The sequence below is a fragment of the Triturus cristatus genome, chromosome 9 (genome assembly GCF_964204655.1).
Source record: "Triturus cristatus chromosome 9, aTriCri1.1, whole genome shotgun sequence".
Taxonomy (NCBI): Eukaryota; Metazoa; Chordata; class Amphibia; order Caudata; family Salamandridae; genus Triturus; species Triturus cristatus.
In genome coordinates, this window is record NC_140592.1 from 347,266,305 (window position 1) to 347,291,541 (window position 25,237).

General features: G+C 45.1%; 1 protein-coding gene across 1 annotated transcript in view; it reads left to right on the plus strand.

Moving 5' to 3' along the window:
- LOC146797905 (uncharacterized) overlaps nucleotides 1-25,237 on the plus strand; it is an 83,417-nt gene that overhangs the window by 7,378 nt on the left and 50,802 nt on the right. The window lies entirely within an intron of this gene.

Sequence of the window (25,237 nt, forward strand, 5' to 3'; positions counted from 1 at the left end):
CCTTAAATTTTGTAATGAAGAGTCGATACCATTAATGTAAAGAGAAAATAAAAGAGGCGCGAGGACGCAGCCTTGTCTAATTCCATGGGTAACTTTAAATTGTGAGGTACATTCCCCGTTAGGGCCTTAGCGTATCCTTGAAGTTAGGTAGGCATATATCTGGGATAAGAGGCATATTATATCATGTGGGGCGCCCATCCTATCCAGCGTTTGCCCGAGCTTTGCGTGATTCACTAAATCAAAAGCGCTGGTGAGGTCAACAAAACATAAGTGGAGCTGGCCTTCCTTAACTATCGTGTATTTCCCTATTAGCATCTCAAGGTTGACGCATTGCTCAACCGTACCAATACCCCTTCTAAAACCCAACTGGGCAGCTGCCTCTACCCAACATTCCAGTCTGTTCAGCATAATTCTGCCCAGTAGTTTAGACGTAGAATCGAGTAGGGATATTGGTCGGTAGCATTTAGCGCTTCATCTGTCGCCTTTTTTGAAAATAGGGACGATCATACTTTCAGCCCAGGTTATAGGCAGTGACCCACTAATAATAGCATTAAAAAAGTTAACTAAAATTGGGGTCCAGAAATCAACGGTGTGCTTACAAATATCAATGGGAACCCCATCAGGGCCTGCTGCATTTGCCGCTAGCACTATTCTTTAAAGCAGTTTTAGTCTCTACATTGGTGATGGGATTTATCTTTTCCACACTAAAGGATATCATTTTACAGTTATCGTCTATCTCAATGTTCTCATGTGAGGGGTTAAAAATGTTCTCAAAATGGGACAACCAGTCTTCTGGACTCACTGTCGTTTCAACCTTGGTGGATGTTATGTCTTTAAACAGTGGTTGATCTATTGTTTTCCAGAATAAAGCAGAGTACTTAGTCTCTGCTGCTTGAATCAAGCTATCCCAGGCAGCCTCCCTAATCGCTAGTTTCCTTGATTTTAATGCTTCTTTGTAACGTTCCCTAAAGGTACAAATGCTGTCAGCATCTCTAGGTCTTACTTTTAATGCCTCCTTCAGATCTTTATTTAATTTGGAGCACAGCTTGTTGAACCATCTAGGATGATGGTCCTTGTATTTCTGATTCCTATATTTCAAATTGTTGGAAATGTCAGCAGCAATATTTTGGAAAGCAATTACTATCTCTGTATTAGTGGATGATTTGTCCAAGCATATATCAATAGAGAGGTTGTTATTTTGGACTATGTTATCCATAAAGGTTGTCGGATTGACCCCTGACCACTTAATAGAAATCCCATTTTCACCTTGTGTTTTAATTTCTCCAACAGAGACAAACACCTTCTCTGCATAGTAGAAGTTCGGGGTCAACATTAAGAGCAGCGGATGATGGTCACTATATAAACCAGCCTGTATGTAACACTTTGCCATGAAGGGCCTACAATTTCTTGATACCAAAATATGGTCGATACATGATGAGGATCCAGCCCCTTCATAAGATTTATTTACATATTCCCCCCCCATGTTTAACAAACTAAGCTATTTCCAAGTTGTGTTTGTACATAACATGATTGATTGCCTCACCATAAGAGTTGTGAGGGAAGTGGGAAAAGCAATCGTGGTGGGTTTCTCCATGGCCACATCGATCCGCATTTGAGAGGTTACATACCTCGCAATTAAAATCCCCTGTCCAGATCAGTATATAGTCTCCCCCTACCCCCATCAGGAAAGCGTCAACTCCTCTTCCATTATAACAATGACCCCATGTTTAGTTTTATCAAAAATGTTATTATAGAAGTTAATCACCACAATGGAGTGTGGCTTCCCTTTGACGGAGAAATATAAAAACTGGAAAAACTGTGATTTTGTATAAAACTTCTTTAAAATCAATGGGGAGGTCACCGCAGATAATACTGCAAGGCCTCCACTGGTTCTCCCTGCCCTTGATGGGGTTGCTTCTGTAAAAATAGTTTTAAAACTCAGTTGTCTGTAACTGCTGTAATACATGGACATTTGTAAAACTAATAAAGAAATTTAAACAAAATGGAACCCCTCACAGTTATCCTGAACCAAGCAGGGGCCAATTATCCCATATATGCAGACGACACTGAACTCTACTACAAAATCAAATCACCCGGAGACATCCAGCATCTGAACGCAATTCTAACTAAGATGCAAACGTGGCTAAATACCAACCACCTTAAACTCAACCCCAACAAAACTGAACTACTACTTCTCTCCCCTAAAAATAAACTATTACCAATCCAAGAATGGCTCAAGAATCTGGGCTCACTTAACTGCTCTCTCTCACTTTCTAGCTCCGTTAAATCCCTGGGCATCACCCCAGACAAAAACTTGTCAATGAAGGAGCACATCAACAACTCAGCCAAAGGAGCGCTCTACACTCTAAAACACGTCGAGAAAATCAAACAGAGCGATCTTAAGAGAGTAATGCAATCATTAGTCTTTTCAAAACTTGACTACGGCAACATCACCATCACAGGAGTTCCAAAAAGTCACCTTGCCCCCCTAAGAGCTGTTCTTAATGCAGCTGCCAAACTCCTCACAGGAACTAAACGATTCAATCACATCTCACATCTCACCTGCCCTCAAGCGTCTCAACTGGCTCCCCATTGAAGCAAGATGCTCCTTCAAAACAGCTTGTATCACCCACAAAGCTCTTCATACAAAACTCCCCAAATACCTAGAATCGAAACTCTCTAGAGCTGGAAAAGGCCAGACTCTAACTCACTTCTTCTCATACCTCCCACGCTGAAGAAGAAATCTTCCCAGGTGCCCACTTTTTCTGGAAATGCTCCTAGGATCTGGAACTCACTCCCCAATGATTTCTGCTGCAACCCCTCCTTTTCCTGCTTCAAATAGGACCTCAAAGCTCTTCCACTTAACTACTACTTCCTCAACAGGAGCACAGGCGGATTCACGTTCCCTAAAACCCTATACGCATCGACTAGACCAGCAGAGGCAGTCGTCTGACTCATTCAGTCTCTATTCTGTCTCCAGCTCCAGGTCGCAAATTATGTTTTTGTCATATACTCTTTGTGACTATTCAACACTGCCTCAATTCTGTATTTTCTGTACTTTCTTTACTGTATTGGATGAAGACTATTATGTCCCTTACAAATCCCCACATGAACTTAGAGTAAACTTACTCACATTATATGTAAAGCACTCTGATACCTTATTCTGTCTCTACTCTCTGTGACTATTTTACACTACCTCAATTCTGTATTTTCTATACTTTCCTTATACACTGTGTTAAGACTGACCTATTCTCATATGTATCCCACATTTACTTCGAGTAAACTTATTCACACAATATGGAAAGCACTCTGGTACCTTTGGGTCGAGACTGCGCTATATAAAACTTATACATAATAAATATATAAGAATAATGCAATGTGATGATATGGAGTATTGCAAATACTCCCAGTGGTTGTATTAACCTGCTTCCTTTTAAAACCTTTTAAATAAAGTTTGTTACAAAATAATAATCCAGGTTGTTTAAAACTGGTTGCAACAGCCTCACGTTATATTGTGAGGAATTCCAACAGCACATTGGTTTACAGAAAGGGATCAAATCAGTTAAACCCTCAATCCTTCTGGGCCTTCTTCTTACCCTCAGAACGTGCAATTCACTGACACCTATCTCGTGAATATTAAAAACCTAAACTACTCCGTGCCTGCACCATCCTTTTTACGATTAGACGGACAGAAAGATGAATTCTAGGAGTCTGGACCACACGACATAGCTTAATTTAATCACAAATCTAAGAACTGTAAAGCATTACACAAGCAATACATCGAAAGGAATTCCACAATTCCACTGTCTGTAGCAATTGTAAATATCGATGTAGTCATCTGCGGTACACAAGCTAGTCATTCAAATGCCTCCAAAATAAACATACTTGAAAGAGGTTGCATTGCAGATGAACTAATTCCTTTTTACATCTTTAACTCAAGGAGAGCAAGCAACTCAATGGTAGAGCTAGGTCGATAGGTCAGTCCCCCTTCCAACCAGCCTCCGGCGAATCATTTCTCCAGTATCTTAGCAAGATGTATGGGGCAGCCTCGTTATGTTTTCTAAAAATTAATGTCATGGGGTGAGGTCTCTTGGAAAATCGCCTCCCTCCACCCTGAAACAGTGCTAATGATCATTTGAATGAGTAACTAATGGCCCTTGCCAGTTAGTGTTGCAGATGAACAACCCTCGGTTCCAAGTTGGAGTAAACCATCTGTCATGGTGCTCATGGTCCCACAAACCCCCAAACCACAGACCTAGCTCTGGTCTTGTCCGTCTGACAGCCCCAGCAACATCTCAGAGCTGACATTGAACCTTTCATATATATGGTGTATGCACATCAAACCTCCATCTCCAAATGCAAAGAACCATATCAGAACATGAAGGTCACATGAGCCCACCAGGGTTCCCATCAACTTTGTTGCCTTCTGATGACCTGATGCTAAGCTGACACCATTTTCTGGCAGTGAAATCAACCATCCGCCCACTCACAAGGAAGACAGCCATCTATTGCGGTCTCAGTCATCACCTCACTCCTTTTGCATAGGTATTTACTAGAGGAGCTAATGTAACGCTGCCTGTTCAGACAGCGCCTACTGTTGATGGATGCACTACGCCCCCAATGCATATTGATCCGATCCAAACCTGACTTGGGGGTAAAAAAGGCCGTCTATTCTACATTGGAGGTTGTCCTGGAGATGTATACAACATACCCGGACTTCGTTGCCCACAAAACAGTGGGATATTCAGCCCCTGCTTTCTCCCCTCAAAGCTCCATGGTGGATGTTTCCTCCTGTACCCGTATGTTACACGGATAGAGCCCTCCATACACTGAACTGCTTGCAGTCATGCTTTGTGTCCTTATGCTCAGCCCATGTTACTTAGGAAGTGTCTGTGAATAGAAAGACATTTAAAGTGGGAAACTAGCGGATACCCCATTGAATGCTGCCTTTCCCGGCCACGCAAATCTGCCTGTGCCCAATTAAGTGGCACATTTCCCCCAACACTGAGCACCCCACTTATGCACTGAGCCACACTTGGTTGGCATCCCTTGCTTGAAAAGATAGCACTGGCCCATTAAGCGTAATTGGGAAGTAAATATCACCAACTGCTTAACAGTCTGATCTCCAAATCAGCTGGCAGCATTGCTCAATGCTGGTAAAAGCCTAGCCTAACCCTTGTTAGAATTGGCTCTCAAACCTGGGACTTGTACCCAGACCTCGAAAACCTGCTCCTTCCATGAACCGAGGCCAGGATGCAGACAGGCCCTTTGGAGAGCCAGAACGACGAACAGATCACTTTAACACCCCCACCCCAATGGCATGCTTAGATGACACCATCATGGTTGGGGGCAAAAGGCCCTAGGCATCCCGTGAGAACAGATGGGGGCTCACGTACGCAAGATTCCGCCCCTCTGCCTGGAAGACAAAGTGCAGGCTTAAAATGTCTCCTTCCCGTGTAGCACTAAAGGCACCCCTTCACCATTTGTACGCGCACTACCAAATTCTTATCTCATTGGACGTACCAGTTTTGGCAGAGTCCTAGAGCTCCTGCTACCACGTTCATTCCTAGGGCTTGGATTGAGAGAAAGGACAAGTGCATTCAGACTTGCCCTTCTGCACTTGTATGCTTTTTTAAGTATCCAGAACCCACGCCTCTCTTAACTGGTACTGGAGGACCATATATCAGAAGAGCCCCTAAGGAAAATATATTCTCACTGGAGCCACGAACATGTAAACATAAGGCCCTTGTTGAAGACAGGGCTATTTATGACTATTCCCCTAAAAAGTAGTATTCTATTTTTGTAATTTTCTAAATGAAACCCACATAGAAGTACAGCTAAAGTAGATCTGTATGCTGATTGGCTCTAGCACCAATTGTGTATTACAGAACTGATAATAAATTGATATGATCTGCATGCATGGCAACATTCTGTGGCCTGAAAAAGGTTGACTTTTCAGTTACATAAATGGTAATTATAATTTGAAAAATATTTAATTGCCGCTGGAAAAGCGCTCTCAACTTGTTCGGTGTTCAGTTTCAAAGTTGATTGTGTGAGTGTGATAGTAAAATGAGCTCCATCTAGGGAGCTATCTATGATGGTTTCAGTCTTCGGATGAGTGTGTCAAATTACATTTTTAGGTCGAGCCTAGTGCAGCGTGCATGCGTTGCATTAGGAAAACTACCTCTTGGAATCGCTCTGGACTTTTCACACGCTTGTGTGTATGAAAAGGCCTACGGCTTGCGGTTACGAGCAGCGGCTCGCAGTGTGCCATCTGTTGTGTCAGATTTCACACGTGCGCGCGCACCACTCGCGGGACGCTGCAGCTGCTTTCGCTTTTGCAGCCACTGCTAATTTGGCATCTGGGGATGGCGCAGTTCGCTTGCGGTTAAGGGCAGCGGCGCGCAGTGTGCCATCTGTTGTGTCAGATTTCACACGTGCGCGCACCACTCGCGGGACGCAGCAGCTGCTTTTGCTTTTGCAGCCACTGCAAATTTGGCATCTGGGGATGGTGCAGTTCAATAGTATCCTTAATTGATTACGTCGGGTTGATAGTTCCATGGTGCTGTACAGCAGCCTTCACAGTGAGGCGCTTGTAGACTCTGTAGTATCTCTCGTGAGCCTTTTCCGAAGCAGGACCAGCGCGGTTTGCTTCCTTCACTCCTTGATTGTTCCTGATAGCTTTCTTTCCTTGGTAACCCGCACAAGATGAAGGTAGCTCTGTTGTCTACTTACGATTCTGAAACACCCGTTGCACGTTTCTTTCACTTGCACTTCCCCATTTATCTAGCAAGAAGGCAGACACCCACCCGCGGGTATCGTTCTGAGGCCCACAGTGCACTGCTAACCACAGCACCAGGGTGAACCTCCTCTATCTACCAGGAGGCAGTGCAGTGAGGGAGTGACACTCACTGTCACCGGGCGCGGCAGCGAGGACATGGCAGAGAAGCAGTGGGGGCGAGTCGCCAAGTGCCAGCTGCCGGTCGCCAGCGCCTTCATCCTGGTGAGGACAGTAAGGCCAGCGATGGCAACGTGACACTCTCTTTGACACTAATTCTTGGCTAGTGTGGATGTTGGTAGGAAATATGGCTTGTTGCTGATGTCAAGAGAGTTGTAAACAAAACTCTTTTTCCAGCGTCGGGTTGGAATCCGCTCTGGTACTACATTGATGCACTGACCCATGGGCGTATGGGGAAATGGCATGCAAGCTAATGCTTCTGCTTGACTTCTAGGGTTGGGGTAAAGTCAGTGACCTATCAGACTGTCCCTAATGCTGAAAAAGAGAAACAGACAGCGAAAGATTAATCAAGTTACCCCTGGGGTTGGTGACGATAAAAGTCTAGTAAGGTTGCAGGTATAGTCAGTCACAAATATCAGTCGATCTCTGGAAGGCAGGTGATGCGGGAGTATGAAATCAAATTCGGAAAGAAATGTATTTGAAGCAAAGTTAGCCATATGTGTGTTTAAGGCCAGTGGAATTGGACGAGAGTCAGTCTTTTCGGTGTTTGCCATTGTGTTAGCCGAAACCGTAGTATTTTTGACTTCTAGTCTGCTGTGCCAAGTGCACTCTATTACTTTATCAGCAAAGTATCCCGTCATTTTCATGGTCCCCTGTGGATTGAATCTGCAGATCACGACCCTCTGCAGCGAATTTAGTTGTAGAAATTTGTCTGTAAGAGCCCTATTAGCCACACCATGGCCATGTCCTGGCACCTGGGCGTGCCAGTGCTCCTACTACCCCTGTATGAGCACATCACACTTTCTACGTGTGTGGTTGGAAGTCTCGGTTGTCATCACATGTCTTTTTTCATGTCATGTGTGATGACAGCCGAGGTGCAGTTATCGTGTTATGGGATACAGTTCTTGGCTGTGTGATGGATGAAGAAGTTTGAAAAATAGTAGTAATTTATGGTTTTTCAATAGGCTGGCAGCTTTGATCAGCTCTGCAGGTCCCTTTATGGCATTTAATATGATCTCGGCCCACTTCGCTGATTACAGGGCTGTCTATTTTGAGAATTTTGTTTATGCGCTTTAGCAGGTATAGTTTGGAGGAAGAAGTGGCTAGGAAATCTGCTGGGATGAACTTCACAATCATGATTTTCGTTGTGAGATGTTAAGTATTCGTAATGCAATGTAGTTAGCAGTGACCAGCAGTGGTGGCCTGAGTTCTCTGATGTAATATGATGTGTGGCAGATCTTTGCAGTTATTCCATCTCTGTTCAGTTGATGGTGGGTGGTTTGTGACTGTGGATTGGTACAACACTGGGAGATAGACATGACCTGGCTAGGTTTTCTGCCTTATGTGTAAGAGGGTCAACAAGTATGTGGAAATGATTAAGCAGCTTCTTTGAAATATGAATTCTCATTATTATTTGAACTACAGTTGGCTGCATGGACCCTCAGTCTTCTACTGTTAGCGGGGGCCAGAAAGGTTATGTATTTACATTACTATATAATACCTAGGCTAGATACAGTTCAGCGATTCATAACTTACCTGGAGATAAAAAAAGCGTTTGCCAACTTGAGAAGGGTATGCTGATTGGACGGTTTCATATCTGTGAACTGTAAATTGTACTTGAAGGAGTGATTATTGTTCCACGTTCTTGCTCAAGATTATAGGATGGTGTAGTTACCGTGGAAACAGTCATGACATCTCCTCTTTTTTGCACTATAAATGCTGATAGATACTTTGAGACGTAGCTGGCAGTGAGTTCCAGAACATGGCAGCCTGTACCAAGAAAGAGGTGCTTCCTCTCGATTTCTGATAGTAGGGTGGCATAATGATCCGTCGTGAAAGCCAAAGCGCAGAGTCTTGTTTTATTTGAGTGCTTGAATTTAACTTGTAACAAACAAATGACAGTGTCTGCTCCACCAACGTCTGGCAACCAACAAATGACGCAATAGCGCTCTCAAGCAACAGAGGCAGGCCCTGAAAGCAGCAAAGGCAATGCAACATTTGCACGCACCCGGAACTTCCTCTCCTACATTTGTAGAGATCAGGAAGGAATATTGGAAAGCTATTTGGGAGGCAAAGTGTGCAAGGAATGAGCAAGACTGGTTTGAAATTGTACAAGCCTGCAAATCAAAAAACAACAAATCCCTGTGGGCCCTGATTAATCAGTTAGAGCACTGCCCCACCTGTGCTGCTGGCAATAAGGTCCCACAACAATACTGGGTTTGCTCATAATGGATCATTATTGGGTCATTACATCCCAGCAACGAATCAGTCCTGCTGTGTATAAACCACAAGACTGACATTCCAGCTCTTGCCTTCGCCCAGGCCACTATTGCGGCGCAAATGAAGAAAACGAGGGGAAATAGGGCACCGGGCCCAAACGGGGTGCCAGCTTCAATCTACAAGCATGACCCAGACTTATGGAGCAAAATACTCTGCCAATTTATTCATATACGTTCTCCATAAAAATTCTATACCAGAGTCTCAGCAAGGGTCAATCCTCCATCCAATCTACAAACAAGCATTAGCATAGCCAATAGGTCTGGCTTTTGGGACCTTATAAGTATTTACTTATGCAGCACAATATCCTTGGTGCAACAACCTCAACTGTTGCATGGCTAAACACTTATAAGATCCCAAAGGCGAGACCTATTCGCTATGCCAATGCTTGTTCTTAATGTTTCTGGGGTTGATTGATCATTATGTGGCCAGAGCATAGTGCTTTCTATGTAAGCATTCCAATCCAGACCAGTTACATATGATTCAATGTGTAATGTTTGTGCTAGTTTTGTCTGCGTTTTTCTAGGGTGCATGTTGATGTGGTGCGTAGCAGTGCAGTTAATTTGTCAGTGCTTGTTGGAACTGGCACTTTCTGGCTGGCTGAAAGGATGCCACCAACCAGGCAGAACCTACCGCTCCCGTCAAAGGTGGGTGATTACACTTGCCATATAACCTGTGCTCGCCCTTGGGTAGCTTGACACTGAGCAGTCAGTTTTAATTCAGAGGCAATGTGTAAAGCAAAGGCACAGCAGCCACACACAATAAATACACCGAGCATCACAAAAGAGGCTTCACATAGGATGTTTGTAAAAGCGTTTGTATTTAACACACATATTCAATCATTTTAATATGAACATCGGGTACTTTTGGGCATAAAACACATTTGGAACTATTACTAGCAATACAAGGCCCACTCGTATTATGACTATCAATAGTATGCACAACTAGGACAATTCCTAATCTAACCCCCCCCACACACACACAGAGAGAGAAAGAGAGAGAGAGCACCCTTATGCGGTGCGACATGCTGTCCAGACCTGGCCCACCCTAGTAATCCTGATAATACAGTCCCACACAATTATAGGGGGCACTCCGGGTCACAACAATATAAAAGATATGTACATACATGAAACAAGAACCTTTTTAGCAGCACCGCGGACCGGAGCCACGCAGGTAAACCCAATGTCAGATGTTTTATGCTTTAGGAATGAAGTCAATGCATAACGCAGCACTACTGACCAGTGCCGCTGACCACACTATCACTCCTCCTCACACACACTCGCTCTGCACCGCTACATTTGTGACGGGTACCAGCCCAGTCCATATTGAACATTCTTGCACACATACGCACTAAGGACCCTAATGCTGTGCTACTGGCACCCCGTAGGTCAAATAGATAACAGTCCTAAAGACTCCGTGGCCCCAACCTCCCTCCACCCTCTTGTAGCCCTGATGGTCCCATACCTCCCGGATGGAAGATAACCAGCCCATCCTTCCCAACACTAGGCCGCACTCGGCAAATGTCACACTTAGCTGGGGTCCTCTGGAAGCAGGTGGAATATGTAGCAAGTTTTAATTAAGAGGTAGACATAAATGAGGGAAGTTCAGCAGCAACTTGAGAAGGTTACCCACAGGTCTCAAAACACGATGTAGTCACGCAGTCTCTGACCCGCTTCCGACTGTCTCAGAAGCTTTCCTTCAACCCATTCAATCTCTCTTCGCTACTACCTGGCGTCAGGATCTCTTCGGGAGGAGCCTGGTGTGGAGAAGGCAGTTGGTCCGCCATGATGAGGGTCAGAAAAAGAACAACGATGAATGGGGAGTAACATAGTGGAGTCTTGCAGTAGAATGACGCGTCCGACATGTACATGATGATCAGGGAAATGCCCAGGCAATCCCGGTACAGTGTCTGGTGTGCGTTGGTATAATTCATACCATCCACTTCAGGTTAGAAACACAAAGAGTTGCAAATTCTGTACCTCCCTGGAAATGAGGCACAACATCTGGGGCACAATGATTCAGGGTACACAAGGCCAGTCCGTCACATACACAGGTGCATGTTCAGCAGAGCCACATGAGGTAGAATACAGAACTAATACAGGTACACCCCCACCACTGAAGGATGCACCCTGTGTATTGGAAACCGCACGTAGTGAGCAAGCAGTCTGCGTGACACACAAGAGAAATGTGGCACGATCGACGAAGCTGATCACCATCACAAGACGCTTATGAGTGTCTGGGTCCCTGCAGTACAGGAACCATACACCTTAGATGTGGGCCAGATGTCTAGGGCTCCGCATTAGACAATCCGGTATCCATGAACAAGTCTTAGTTCAACGCTGAAACCGCGCTGAAATTCAGTAGCCGATGTGGACACTTGAGAGGGCACTGCTCTCCAAATGTCAGGTAGATGGTGTAGGTCCCTCGCTGGAGATGTTTGATGTCCCTGTTATCTCAGAGAGAACAGGAGGCCCGCAGACGGACCCTTGGAGAGCACACACTTCAGGGAACCACACTTCAGCAAGTCTTCAGCCCAGTCCATCCTCTATGGGCAGTAATTCTCCATGAGCACGACAGAGTCTGACGGCAGTGCACCACACAGTCCAGGTTCTCCGGTCCCACATCCCAACAAGCGTATCTCTCCACGAGCACAGAAACTTCTAAATCTCTGGTCTTCTCTTAAAATAAGTATAACCTCCCAACTGAAGGATGGCACTAGTAGGTATACTGTCCTGTGCCTTTGAAGTTGGGGGCGGTTTAATGGGTCTCCTGTTGAACCACAGATGTCTCCCCTAAATTGTAATGCACAGATGGGTTCCACCTACCCCTGGCATCCACTCGAGCCAGGCACCACACTACACAAGACTCTTAAGAGCATAGAAGTGCCCATTTCTATAAGTGGTATTTCTAAGCGAGTTATGCCAAGACAACCTTTACTACTGGAAAGGGTTTGGCAAGGTGAATCCATTGATAGGAAACCTCATGAGGCTGCTCCACCGCAATCCACTGTTGCAGACTGAAGTAATGCCAACTACTTCCCCAGGTTAACTTATAGGAAGAGCAAGCCTCATAGGTAGTTAAAACACACACAGATATTCCTTGCTACCTGGACTCACGTGGGCTAGTGCACACACATACCTGCAATGGCAGGTCGGACACATTCCCAAGCACCAGGGGTGCAAGCGTGCCCACCTAAGTCTGCAATGGTAGACTGGACACGGGTTAACTAACATGGTCGTCAATTCGTACGTACAGGCCTGTGTTGGCAGGTTGCACATGCACTCATGGGCATTATAGGCGCGGGTGCGCACACACAGCGGCCTGCAATGTCAAGCTGCTCATGATTTTACTCCGATAGATGCCAGTGCACATACAACGACCTGCGATGGTAGACTGGATCAAGTCTCTCTGGTCGTAGCACCTCAGGGGAGAAGGTGCACACACACCCCTTACGAATGCGATTTCGAGCCCCCAGCCTGCAACAGCTAACCAGGCACCTCGCAGCTAGCACCATGGATGCAAGCGCGTGAACACAGGCCTGCAATTGTAGGCGTGACCCAGGTGAAAGAACACCGGGGATGCAGGTATGCACTCACCAGTCCAAAGTGGCAGGCCGGGCACCTATCCAAAATGCCATGGGTGCCACGGCACATCCTCAAGCCTGCAACAGCAGGCTGGACACATTAAAAACAGTATAAGGCCCAAGCGAACACACCCAGGCCAGTATTGGCAGGCTGGGAGTATAGCTAAGACCCCACGGGGGCAAGTGTGCACTCCCCGGTCTACATTGGCAGACCAGCCCATGTTTCGGAACATCTGGTTAGCATCTCTTCCTAGCTTGTTCAAGAAGGCACACTTTCACACTGCCTCAACGGTGAGGGCGTGCTCAGGGGACGGAGGCCCCACAAGAGAATTGGCAATACCCCAGGAGTATCCTATGGTCAGAGCCGGACTCCAAGGCAGGGGAAGCCCCACGTGGGGGGTTCCCTCACTACCTGCACAGGGGACATCCATATGTACCTGCCCGGCCTTCAGCCTACCACTCCCCCTACGCCCTGCAGGGCTGCACTGGGGGGTGTCCCTCGTGGTATGGGACGACCCACTCAGGTTTGGCTTAGGCATAAGTGATGTCAACCTAGGCAGGGGCACAATGGCACACCCCCAAACCTGCGATAGCAGGCCCGGTACCTGGTCGACAGTCTATTCAGTGGGTGGCACACTCAGTGCTACCTTGCACTACCAGTCAGTACCTGCCCCAGGTATGTGGTGTACCTGTTTACAGGGTGTATGGTGGTACAGCACCTTAACCAATCGCGTATACGCCCCACCCTGCCTAGTGCGGGCAAGGCAGACGCGTAGACCTTCCTTCTGCAGTACAGTGGGAAGGTGCCCAGATTCAATAGGTTCATGCGGAGAGAGTCAGCAAAGGCTAGGAGAAAAATCTGGCTAGCAGATTCGAACGTTATATTTACTCTTGTAGTCCCATATCAGACAGAATCCTTGAGACTATGATATTCATTAGATAGCAAAAGGATGCTTTGCCACATTATTGAAAAAAAAAACTAAACACACAGATGCTCCTACAGCTGCTGCAGTGCTAGATGTAAGGAAGGCTTTTAAGAAGTATTATGAATCTTCCTTCATTCAGTGCTAATCATATTCCGATTTGGAAATCCATTTTCCAAGATGGTCAAGGAGCTGTACAATACTTTGAGTAAGGGTTACAGTAAGTGGTACCCTATTTGGATAACTTTGACATGGGACAGGCTGGAGACCGAGTGGCCCACTCTTACCATTGCACTTCTTTCTATTGATAAAATCTGTGTTGGATACTGACTTCCTGTCAGGTCTATAAATCAGTGGTTTGTGCGACCGAGATCCTGATATTCACAACAGAGGACAATGCTTGTCTTTCTGTGCGTCTTTGTTTCCTTCTTGATTGCCTAAGGAAAGGTCGACTTTCAGTAGCTACAGTGTTTGCGTGAAAGGTGTCCGGTATCTCTTTAGGAGTGTCCCAGATTGGAGGAAAAAAAACACAGAGGGCAGAGAGAAACCCTTGGTAGTGTTGGTAGGTCTTTATTGAAGATGATGAATGAAACGAGTGTTGAAATGCAGGGCACCAAAACTACTTTGAGACAGCAGAGAAAGAGCCAACATAGAGATCTTCTTGCAGAGAAAAAAACAGACAGAAATGATATTGTATTAAAAAGTAGAAAATCAGCGACACAAATGCAATCTAAGTGAACGTTTAACACAGCAAAAAATAGAGATGCAAGAGCATTACAACAAATACTTCTCTTACTGAGCTACCTAATGTATGATTTCAAAAAGAAATGGAATCGCAGAAAAAAAAGGTTACAACCATCTTGTATTAGCAAACTCATAACAAATACAGTGAATGAAACCATCTCAAATATGAATAGATTTAAGGCTAACTATGCACATTACTTCAGGAAAATGGCATTTCCTTGAGGCATCAGGTGTAAGAAGATAGACCTTCTGTTTAACAAAATACTTTACCTCCATTCTCACGAACTCTGCCTGCTGATCTCACAGCTCCGTACTGATCGGGGATAAGCCCACCACCAGTAAGGGAATACCCCAGTCTGGCACAGCCATATAAGTGCCAACTGTAGATGGGCAGAGTGGCAGCAAAATCATTGATGCACATTCAGTGTGAGGGCCAAAGACGAGTTGCCTTTGCTTCCAAAACTACGTTCAAGTCTGTGAGCATACCCTTAATAGAGACAAATTAGAATTTTGCACTTTGAACCACTTATGTACTTGAGATGTGTGGTCATGCTTGCCTCCATTGGCAGCCCTCCTAGTTCTTAGTAATATGTTTATTATTTTTGGAAAAAACATAAAGAGGAACAAAATAATTAGGCCATACATCCAAATAATAGTAAAAGCAATAGTGCATCATATGCAGTTAGATCAATTAACACGATCTACTTATTAATCTCTGCATGAACGTCAACTGCATCATAGCTGATAAATGTCTACATGCCTTCTTCTTTTATAGAGTTTAGAAGCATTCCTTTACCAGTGGATGTATTGAAATATAACAATATCAAGACAGCTTTACAGCTGTGGAAACCTAAAGTTTGTCGCTCTGTATGTTACAGGATATTTCTCTGATTAGTACAGCGAGCACATCATTTTCAATTTAGGAGAAACGCCGCCCTATTTGGTACACATGTATAGTGCCAACCTACATTTGCACCTGGAAACTTCACAGGAGAAATAAATTGTTCCTAAACTGAAGTGATTGTGTTGCAGGAATTTGGTGTCAAGGATATTATCAGCATTATAGGACGTATCTTAATGTTAGGGGATCTATTTTCAGTCTTTGCTTCAGTTGCAACAACAATAATTCACATGCTTCTACCGTGTGCTCCCGGGGGTCAACCCAGCACACTCGCAGTGCAATAAGTTCTGCCTCTGTCCATATGATAGTTTCAGATTTCCACATAGTGTGCAACAGGCCCATATTCGATTTCTATGTCATAAAGATACAAATCTATCCCAATAGAAAATCTAGGTCTGTGAATTTTCACACTAGTATTGCTCTTCTAGGAATAGTAATGAGTCTCAATAAACCGCTTTCTAGTAGTTGTGGATGCTGTTTTTAGTTAACCCATGTGATTTTTGTGGTCACCTGTCTCCAGTAGATCTAGATGACAGTGCATCATACTTAACAAATATGCTTCATCTTCGTGACGTCTGGAATAAGTACCGAGGTGAGTGCTATAGATTCTGCAGAACCTTCGTAGGGTCAAGCAAGTGCAACAAAATTTATTTTATTGGATCAATTTGGGGGACTGAAATGTTTCAGATGTAGCAGTGAGGGACATCTTTCTAATAGTCCGTGGTGTTTTGATAGTTGCCTCATGAGAAAAGTGTGGAAAGAAAGGACACTGTGTGTAGGGGGGACAAAAGGGCAGGGAGTACATTGTGTGGAGGAGGAGAAGAAATGTGCATTGAATGTGAGGGATGGCAGAGTAGTGGATGATGAGACACCAGAGATGCGGGAATGTGAGCTTATGGTTGGTGGTAAAAAATTGCCGGTGCTTGCTGATTCAGGATTACCTTATACTATGATGGGTGACAAAAATTGGGAGAGAGTATTCGGTGAGGACAAAGTTGAATTGATTCTTCCAGACATAAACCTGGTGGGTTATGGCGGTGTCAAAATTGATGTGCTGGGAAAATGCTGTGATGAAAATTCTATTCTCAGATAGGGAGACGTGGGGAAGGTGTATGTGGCAAAAAGGGGTGTTAACCTGTTGGGGTGGAGACACCAGAGAGATATGGGGCTCACCCTAAATCCCAATATGCCAGAGCAGGTGCTCTTGCTCTCAAGGGGACAGTTACCAAATGATGTGTGTTCACAGTTTCCTAAGGTGTTTGAAGATAACCTGGGGTGGTTGAAAAACTTTGAGCAAAAAATAATTTTAAAAAATGGTGCTGTATGCAAGGCAAGGAAGGTGCCTCACCTAATGATGGAATCTCTGGAACGGAAACTGAAAAGATTGTTAGAGTTTGGTGTGATCAAGGAAATTGAATGTTTGGAATGGTTGGCTCCAGTGGTTTTAGCCCTGAAAGATGGTGGGAACGAGGTTAGAACGTGTTTGGACTAACGTGAATTAAACAAGCACATTTGGGTAGACAGGCAACCCTTACCGAACATTTGGGAAACATTGGCAGTAATTAAGGATGCTAAGTTCTTCAGTGTCATGAATTTGTCCTCTGCTTACCACCAGGTGTTGCTTCATCCTGACTCTAGGCACCTGACGTAATCTGTAAATCCTTTGGGTGCCAACAGGTTTATTCCCTTTCCATTTGGGCTAGCCGCCGCAGCTGCTTGTATTCAGAGTCATGAAAAGGGTGTTAGAGGGTCTGCATAAAGTGTTGTATTTCCACAAACAACATCCTAGTCTACCGCAAGGAACAGCACGAGCATGATGAGCAGTTGCGGCAGGTGCTGAACATGTTGCAAGAGGGTGGGTTGATGATGGAAAAGGAGAAATGCAAGTTTCTTGTCACCTCCGTAAATTGTTTGGGACATGCAATCTCTGGTGAGGAAATGAGTCCATAGTTGGACTTAGCAGAAAGTATTGTAAAGGCACCCACACCGAGAACAAAGATCAAATGCGTTCCTTTTTGGAGTTGGCTGAGTTTTGTTCTGAGTTTATTCCTAACTTTGGTAGCCTATCTCTAACTTTGAGGTTGCTGTTCCATAAAAACTCCAAATTAGAGTGATCTGAGGAGTGTGCGTTTGCATTTACGGGTATCAGGGACAGTATTGGGAAGTTACCTACTTTGGGACATTTTGATGCCCGAAAGAAAACAGTATTGTCAAGGGATGCTAGTATGCATGGGTTGGGTGCTGTGTTATACTTGGTGGTGGATTGTGAATTTAAGATTGTGGCTTCTGCTTTTCGCTCTTCTAGGCGGTCCGCTATTTCAGATTTTATTTATGGGTCATACCAATTGTGATAAGGACAGGTCATCATCCGTTATGTCATGTTTTTACCTATACAGAGGTGGAAAACGTATCCCACAGGATTAAACGGTATACGGAAGGTTTGACGGAATTTCATTTTGCTGTGGAGTATATGCCTGGCCCTAAAACATGGTTGCAGACTGTTAATTCAGGTTAAAGCAAACACAAGGAGATAATGGACGGATCGCTGAAACTTTTCAGACACTCACCCCCAATCACAGATCTGGGTTGAATCCATCATCATTCTTTAGCTCAGTTCGCCACCCCAGTTCAGAACCAGCCATATGCAAATCAGTCGTGACCCTGTTCCTCATGGGAACAGTCCAGTTCAAACTGCCAAGCCAGGTCTTCCTTGGCCCGGAAACCATGCGAAGAGTATGTTTGTGCCGTGAAAATGTGTACGGTGATAGTGAGGAGAGTGTGGTCGAAGAGTGAACAAGGGGAAATAGAAGAGTCTATAACTAGTGACTGGAGGGCAGGGGTCGCTAGAAAATAATCAATCCGGGCATAAGTTTTGTGCGCTGCTGAGTAAAAAGTGTAATCCCTACCATCAGGGTGGTTTGCACGTCATACATCAGTCAAACCACAGTCCGCCAGCCAACGGCAACCGTGGGGTGAGAAGGCCCCCGTTTGGAATGAGCGCTTGCCGTTGCAGTCAAGATCATTGTCCATGACAAAATGTAGATCGCCCCCAATCATTATAGCAGCATCTGGAGTCTGAATTAAGGAGGAAAGGAGCATTATTGATAATTACTTCTTGCTGGTCGTTGGTAGCATATATGTTTGCAAGAGTGAAGTGGAAGGCACCAAGCTGAAGACGATATGCTAGAAATTATCCCTTTGTCTCAGTCACTTTGGACATTATGTCACCCTTAAACCTTGTGGAAAATAAGATAGCAACCCCAGCCTTATTTCAGGAAACGGTGGACCACAGCTGTGATTGAAACCAGCGGAATTGCATGCGATGTACATCCTAAAGCAATAAATGTGTTTCCTAGAGTAGGCATATTTTGCTGCCAGATCTCTCCAAGAGGGAGATGACCGCCTTACGTTTAGTGGGGTTGTTAAGGCCTCTAACATTGAGGCTCTTCATTTTAATATCCAGGACCATCAGTTAAGTGGGTGTTAAGATCAGGCGCATTGCAAAGGATACGAAGTGGGCAAATAAAATGGGAGGCCAGAAGAAAGTGTCAACACCAGACCTAAGTGACTTAGTACCACTGTGTAGAATGAAGGAATGATAATCCCATAAACAATGAAAAGTAAATAACCTCACATATAGAAGAACAAATGGAAAGTGTCTATTAGAAAGGGCAAACCACATAATCGAGCAGGCCAGTGGCATAGAGATCGGAGTTGAGTCCCTTGTTCCGCTGGCATGTCCTCGCCACCCCATCCACCTGTATTGTCAGAAAGGTGCTGGGTAAGTATTGTAAACAGCCAGAGAGTCCAGTGCCGAGCGTTGCCAGGTGGGATTACCACCCGTGTCCGAGGCAAATCTGTCCAAGATATCCAGTCTCTCCTGTGCTCCCTCCTGAGGGCCAGGGCACAAGAGCCGCTTGGACCCCCGTAATGTCCGCCATGTTGAGGGCCGTGCAGGGTAACTCCTGGGGAAGCCCATAGCAGCAGGAGATTTGCCCTTGTTGGGAAGACCTAGGAGTCGTTGGGTCTCTGCCAGGGACCGCATTCTGTGAAGTTGACCCTGCCGAGGAAAGATTAATCAAAAGGGGTTTTCCCACATATAAGATACTTCACTGGAGAGTAAAAAGTCAGTCACTGGCTTGAATTCCTTTCGACGTTGATAGGTAGAGAAGGAGATGTCCTGGAAGAGGCCAATGATATGGCCTCTGAAGTTAATGGGCTGTTTCACTCAGGCTCCTTTCAAAATGTCTTCCTTTATCCAAAAGATGTAAGCGCAGGCCAGTATGTCCACCGATGCCTTGTTCTCTGGCCGGCCGACCTGATGCACCCTATCAAGACGCAGTTCTGCATTCTCATCCTACCACAGAATTCAGCGAAAAAGCGCTTGCATGTATTTTCTTATGTCCGATCCATCCGCTCCAGTTGAAACGGTCCGGAGGCGTATGCTGTTCCGGTGGGATCAGCTTTCAAGATCCTCCACTTGAGCCCCCAGCTCGTCTTGTTCATGTAAGCGTATGATTTCTTGTTGTAGGATCTCTACATCTTTCCCCCTCAAGGTCTCATTGTCTTCCAATGTAGCAATGCGATCGCCAAACAAAGTCAAGTCCTTATACATGTCCCGCAAATCACGTGAGATCATCTTTGAAAACTTGGAGGTCAGGCTTGAGGGAGTTAAAGAGGGAAGTCAGATTACCTACCCCCAGGTAGACGTCTTGTTTCAGTTTCTGAGGAGGGCTCCAGGGCCCTGCAGATGGTGCTAGCGACCCGGGGCCCATAGAGAGGTAGAGTGGTCTTCTCCCTGCGTTCTACTGCAAGACCAGCTGTCTTCGGCTGCCTTTAAAGGAGCGATATAGGCAAATCGGCAGTAAGGCAAACCACGCAGGAGCCATCCCTGTGGAGTTAGCTGGAAGTGGACGCATGTAATATCGGCCCTTAGGGATCCAAGTCCTTGGTTGCAGACCCCGGTGCATGAAAAGGAGTTCCAGACCCAGCAGTCGGGGCCCAATGGAGGCGGCATAGGCAGAGCACTTCCCAGTATTCCTGGAGATGCAGTTTGTTGCAGAAGCGTTCACACCTGGGTCCTGTCTGCCTTTGTCACAGCGATGTCTACGGGGTAAGTTCCTGTAGTTAGATCCCCCGGGTGACCGGGTCCATCTCCGGCTGCAGGCTCCAATATCTTTTAAGCGGGGAGGGAGCCCCCAAGCCTCATGGCCAAACGTGCCATCTCCTCCACCAGGCACTCAGAGCGGCTGAAAGGAAGATATGATGGACGCCAGGCCAGGAGTTAGGACAGCTCAGTCTGTCTGCTGCTTTCCTTGAAGGCCAGGTTCCTCACCTCCAGCTCTCCCAGGCTGCCCAGGCAATTTGCAGGCTCTCGGGTCACGGAGCACAGGCCCAAACACGGCCTCTCTGACACCGCGGCAGGTAGGTGCTTGTCGGGCTGTCGGGGGTAGCTAAATGCCACACAGGAAGGAGGGTGAAGATCTCTCCCAAATTGCTACCAGAGTCGGGCTAGCAGCTCCGGGGAGGTGCAGACTGCTGCTAGTATTTACGCGGCCGCCATCTTGAGCCTCACTGGTTCAGCGCGTTATCAGCAACTTGAAGCCATCCCCATGGCTGAAGCCCAATGTTGGTCTTTGGATCACAGCACAGGCATAGTGCCGGCTAGGGTACCCTGGATTACAGGAGGATGCCGGCAATGAGCCCTGCTGGGCGCTATGTTGGCAGGATTGGGCGGCGGAGAGCCAAAATCCACATCCTACTCCCCTGCCCTCTTGGCAGTTCCAAACTTATGGAATATAACATATACACAGCACTTCCTAAGGTGGGCAAACTTTCAACACTTCCCCCAAAGGCAAGGCAAGAAAACAATATATACACAGACTTTGCACATCACTTGCCAGGCGTAGAACAACTTCCTATAACACAATTACCTGCTAGAAGGGAATTCACCCATCCTTCTACAACAGAATACTTGGTCAAGAAGAGTCCACACCTCCTGCTACAAGGAAAAGACGAATTGGTATATCTGGGATGTATTTATTAGTAAATAGCACCACACGGTAAGCCAAATGCACCTATCATAGCAGACTCTAACATATCAATCGTATGATTGTAACACAATCAAGGCAAACATATATGTAGAAATATATATGTATGGATATAAGAATCAGAAAATAAGAAGGAAAGGAGAGAATCAGTAAAGAATCAAGAGACAGTTAGTAGCAGAGACACCTCACCTACTGCTCCATCATTTCACCCCACTTCGCTCAAGGGGAGTCCATTGCTTGAACCGGGCGAAAGCTCAGAGGTGAGACCAGCCTCCACTCTTCCGTGACAGCACGTCTGCTCCACGGCGTGAACTTCCACCAGGCCAGTGTAGGCTCCACTTTTTAATACAAATTCAAACACAGCGAAGCTTCTAGCAAGCCTCGCCCCCTCGTTCTCATGAGAGTCCGTACCAGCCTGCTCCAAGGCCACCGCAACGGTTGATCAGGCCTTTGCTATGGCTCCAAGACAGACCATGTACATTCCTCTGATAAGAACCAGTTCTCTCTAGTCAGAAAAATGCGAAAAGCAGGAGGCAGAGCAGAACATGCCCTCTTCTTCGTGCAGGCACAGAAAGTTAGTTAAGCCATGCACACAAAGGCCCAAAGCAAGATGAAATCAGAAAAGCAAGGATGACATGAAACCATGTCAAGGGCAATAGTTAGCACCTATAATTCTCATCCACACAACTTACAAGCACCACTGTGCACACAGAAAAGTTTGAAGCAAGGTAAAGTCAGAAGGCAGAATGACATTAGACCACGTCAAAGCCAATAGGTCAAAGTCATAATTCACCTAACCCAAATAACATTATACACTTAATCCCTTGTTAAACCTCCACCTCAGGACTCGAGTTACAACTGACGTCCTAGTTGGAATACATGATGGAGACAATGTACATTCCACCCCACGCTCCACATCATAGACATAAAGACACTATTACAATTATATGCGAACACTACATCCCTCAGTATACAACATTGAGCACATGTGTGCACCACCACCCACAAGACTGCACCTCAACGTCCCATACCTTCTATTCTTGGCAAGGCTATTCTACTAAAAGACAGAAGAGAAGCAGGTATATGCAAAACCCATCCTACATTAAGGCTAGGGTAACATAACACACTTAAGTCAGTACAAAATGGTGGTGGTTGAGGGTCATCATAGGGTGTCGGACCACAAAAGTGGCTCATTCACTACAGTATCAAGCTCATTGAAAGGGTTTAATGAATGTGAAAGATGAGCTTTGCATGGCTGAGGGGAAATTTTTGAGAGGGGATAGAGAAGGGATAGAGTGATACCACCATAGAATGTGGTGGTGTTCGATTCTGGAGGTGTGTGGAGCATGTCAAAATTGAAGAAATGGGGTGGTGACAAAATTGTGAAAAGTGGTGATGATTCTGCGGGTGATTCCAGGGTTCATCGGAATGCAACTCCTGAAGATTCCACCAGCTTAGGATCTTTTCAGAAGGTTACGTTCAGTCCAGTCTGGCACAAAGACTATGTGTTAGCAAAACATTTTTAATTTGTTGGCTTGAAATTACATTTTTGGTCTACCTGGCTGCATTATTCCCATCCTGCTATTTCCTTGTATTTACTGTTCATTCTATCTTATATTTCTGGTGCATATTTTATTCAATTTCTTTTATGTAAATATTTTATGAGGAAAAGATGTGTTATGATCTTCTCAAATGGTATCATCCTGTGTCACTAGAATTTTACACGTCATTGTTGCCTCAGAGTTAGAACCGTGCTAGGTCAGTAACAACATCATAAAGCATCATACACAGGATTAAGGAAACTGTTGGAAGTGTTCTCAATTGGTCAAGCTACATGTAAGGGTTGGTGGCTGGTGTTTTTTTTACTGATCCTAAATAAATACATAAAAGCTACACCTGGAGTACATGTGGTGGTTGGATCTTATCAAGACTCCTTTGGGGAAGCCAGGATTTTGTCTTTGCCCTGATCACTCTTGACAACCAGGTATATAAAAATCGTCACACCTCTTTGTACACCTTTTGTGGGTTCCCCAAACTAGAGTATATACCGCTTTGAGGCCAATTGCTGTACGCAAAGCCTGTCAGGAGAGCAGCTGCGCAAGGATACTAGAAAGGAGAACCACCCCAAACCTGTTCTGAAAGTGCTGATAGTGGATCCACATCGCCTGTCCGCTTTGACAGTATAAAAGCGGGGCTCATTGACCCACTTGTGGTTCCAGTTTCAAGTTCTGTATAACCAAGTAATAGAGTGCTCCTCAGCACACTCAGAGTACTGCTGTGCAACCAAAGCTGGTGTCTGCCTGACAGCCAACTTCCTAGAGGTGAGGGATATCACTAAAGTCTGTCCCTTCCTGCAAAAGTTGATCACCTACTCCGAACTTACCTGCTGAGAGAGGGAAGGAGGCTGCAAGCCTGCAGGAGGAGTGACTGTCCTGGAGGAGCAAGTTGCAGCGTGACCCCGGCGTGGTGAGTCTGCAGTAGTGGAGGACTATAGTAAGCAATCTGTGCGACCCAGTGCCGGCAGGAACAATATCTTTGTATTTACGGTCCCACACTTTCTTGGTTCTTTATCTGGCCTTGCAGTTAATGTTATGTCAGCATCTGCCAGCCACCAATTACTTGTCATTGTGTAATTTATAAGAAATGTGATCTAGATCTTTGCTTGGGGTCATGGTGATGTTGCTTCATAGCTTTTCATATAAACCTGAGGTGAACCCATTAGGGTCAGGCGATTTGTTTAATTTCAGTGAGTGAGTTGCTTCTTTGACTGCGATGTCAATCAGGCTTTTCTCATCTGCATTTTTGGCATTAGCTGCTGCACTGTTGGCTCTTTGGGTATTCCTTCTGTGCTGGCTGATCTTTCTGCCCATATGTCTCTAGTGCTTGGTAAAAAACCTTCAGCTGTTTGTTTTTCTTCTCACACCACCTCATCCTTAGTATAAATTATCTCTGCTTTGTATGCTAATTATTTTTGTTCTTAGCTTGTGCATGAACATGCTAAAAAGTTTGTTTTTATTTTAATACAATATTTATTTTAAGAAAAAGACTGTCTCCAGTTTGTATGCATCACATTTATTCAGGCTATGAAGTATTTATCTCCGCACTATTATATTTATTACGGTTGAGTTTTTTTTTTTATTTCTCTTTTGAAGGTGGTCCATCACTAGCTTGTTTTGGCTATTCGTGCAGCTAAGTATTTGCCCCGATCGCTACTTTTAGCACTTCTCAGTTCATTGTGTTAAGTGTCTTTCCGTTCAATGTAAAGAATAAAACAATGTTTTGTGCTTTTCTTTGCCAAATACCTGATCCTTGAGGATTTGCTTCATTTTCAGTGGTCGAATTCCCGCACACCTTAGCCTTCTGCCTAAGTAATAATTACCAAATATCCTCAACAAACACTCTGGTGCTACCTGTAGAATAATTTCCAGTGTCTTCTATAAGTGATTGGGAGTAAAATTGTAGTCCCCAGCTGCTTGATGTAAGTTTCGCCACACACTTAAAAGTCCCCAATGTGCATCAAATATTTCAAAGTTGTACTGACTGTTACTGTTTTCATCAAAAGCTCTTTTGTTTTGGATCTGTCTAAAACATTATCCTGTGCTAGTTTAAGGGTTCAGACAGCTGATGGAGAAATTATTTCAGAAACTATTCCTGTAGTATAAGTGCATGGGTCGTAGCCAGTGCTTGTACCATCTAGTATTTGCTCTTTGAGTATAAAATGCTGTTTGGGTCTTTAAAAGTGGAAACTGTTTGCATATTCTAATTGCAGCCTGGACCATTTTTAGGCAGAAGTCTCCCACA